This window comes from Acyrthosiphon pisum, chromosome A2 (assembly GCF_005508785.2).
Source record: "Acyrthosiphon pisum isolate AL4f chromosome A2, pea_aphid_22Mar2018_4r6ur, whole genome shotgun sequence".
NCBI lineage: Eukaryota > Metazoa > Arthropoda > Insecta > Hemiptera > Aphididae > Acyrthosiphon > Acyrthosiphon pisum.
The window spans coordinates 20,834,795-20,837,382 of record NC_042495.1 but is presented as its reverse complement, the minus strand read 5'-3'; positions in this window follow the sequence as shown (position 1 = coordinate 20,837,382).

The following is a 2,588-nucleotide window of genomic DNA, read 5'->3' as shown; positions in this document are numbered from 1 at the left end:
TCAGCAGTTCCGGCTAGGCGATGATGAATCACCCAGGACAAGTCTCTTTATATATATAGACTAGCCGATCCCGCGCACTTCGTTGCCCGTTAAATGTACCAACTCTATATGACTCGGACTTAATGTACAATTCGTTTCGGTGTATGGTATTCAAAATGTATCTTAACTAATCAGTTTCCCGGAATAAAGATTTTGATTCGCAGCAGTATATTATCAGGTAGGCAATCTACCTATGGTAGATCACGGACCCCATGCTGTTTGTACGTAGGTGTATGATTTAACTCTAAAGTCATCATTTAACTAAAAATGAACGTGAACGCGTGAACGTGCGTTCACGAACGACGTTCTTTCCAAACACTGGTTAAATGTACCAACTCTATATGACTTAAACTTTGTTTAATTTATTATTTAATATTCGGTGTATGGTGTTCAAAACTTATTTTTACTTTTCCGTTGCCCAGAATAAAAATTCTGATTCGCATCAGTATATATCAGGTAGGAAATCTACCTGCGGTAGATCGCGGACCTCTAGTTTGTACGTTAGTGTATAAGTCAACTCTAAAGTATCAAAGTTATATCAAGTTTGTCGTATTCTACCTATGGTGGATTAATATAATCAATTAATACAAAATCCTAACCTAACATAACTACTAATATCAGATGAATAAAAAAAACCAAATTTAACCATTCCTAAATTAGTCTGTCTTCTTTCTAGAGGTTTAATCTACATTAAATATTCATACCAAGCTGAACCCGTGCACTCCGTTGTCCGTAAAAAATTGCAACTTAAAAAAATTATGATTGTTCAACTGTTTTTGGGTGTAACTTGCTGCAATGTTCAATAATTTTATTTAGTGCTAGCTTGTACCTGATCTTCCCAAATAACCAGTGGAAACAAATATTAAATAAATACTAATTTCTTCTGTAGACTGTAACCAATGGCAACTATTTAAAAAATAAATAAAAATGAAATTTCCAATTTCCATCATGAACCTCAAGATCCCCGTTTGAGCACCTCTTTAAAATGCAAATTTCGACAAATCCTTTCTTAGTGCGCCTATACATAGTATTAAGTACCTACATTTACTGAAAATTTCATATCCATAGCTTCAGCAATTCCGGCTAGGCGATGATGAATCACCCAGGACAAGTCTTTTTATATATATAGATATTATCATTTATCACCATTGAGTTTATATTGTGTTATTATTTCTATAATCTGTTCTGTGTTCCTGTGTGTTATAAACATCCATCACTTATAAGTTATAAATTAAATTATAAAATTTCCGTTTGGCGTTTGCAAATAAATAAATAAAATAAAAAAAATTGTTTTAAAACTGATTTATAGATACTTTCAAAATAGGTACCTTATTTCAAATACCAACTTTTAAATTGTTTAGAAATACATTTTCTTACCTTGTAAATCAAGAAAACTGATTTTCATGATTTTCGTTAATTTTATAGATTATTTTACACCGTATCACATTTGATTAACTATAAAAATATAATCATATTATTTTTTTTATTTTAAATAGAAATTATAATAATATAAACTGCAAGGAATAAGTATTTGATTTTAGTTACAAATACTTTGTCTAAATATTATTTTCGAAAATTATTTAAAACTGGTATTTAAGTAGGTACTTGAAAAATATTCGCTATCATGAAATTACTCTAGGTACTCGAACTCTTGCAATCCGCCCCAGTGTTTATCTGTGCAATTTTACGGTTTTAATTTTGTGATATAAATTCATTTTATTAAACATTTTTTTTTTGAGAAAATGTTCAACAAGTTTAAAACATGAAAACTTAATAATTTCTCATATTAATTTCTTATCTGATAAATCCTTTGATATTATAATATATTATAATCAATAATCATGGTATATTTAACCCACAAATTTAAAACCGCTTATAGTGAAGCTTACTTGTATTAACATTTACCTCTTTTAATATTTTTTTATATTATTCTATTGGACATGATATAGGAAATGCATTGCACAAATGAATTTATCCCGGAAATAAATGTGCATTTATATCTATAATAATTAAAAATTTAATTTTTACTTCAGTATAGTGTATAAAAGGTTTCCTACATTTATTGATTTTACATTTTTTGTTATTTATTGTTTGAGTTATTTCCAAAATATTACACCAACTGTTTTTAGTAGTTATCATAAATTTGTTTTATTTAACATTCGGGTGCCTAAATATTTTCATTTTAGTTAACAGCCGTTTAGTTCCTAATTAAATTCGATATTTAACTAACATACCGACCGTTCAACATAAAAAATTAATCGTGTTAAGACAAATTCGTCAAAATGAAAATGTTAACTATAATTATTATTATTATTATTACACGGAGATAACGTGTGTTTACATAATATTTTCACGGCCAACCACAGCCGACGACGATGGCTGATTGCATATCTTCCGGAAATAACACGACGGCAGGATATCGAATCGCACGACGAAGACATAAAATCAAAAATGGTGTTTCCAATATATTTGCCGTGCGATACTTATATGTAGTATGTACCCCCCGAAAACTGAATAAAACGTTATACTGACCGAGATCAGATTTATGA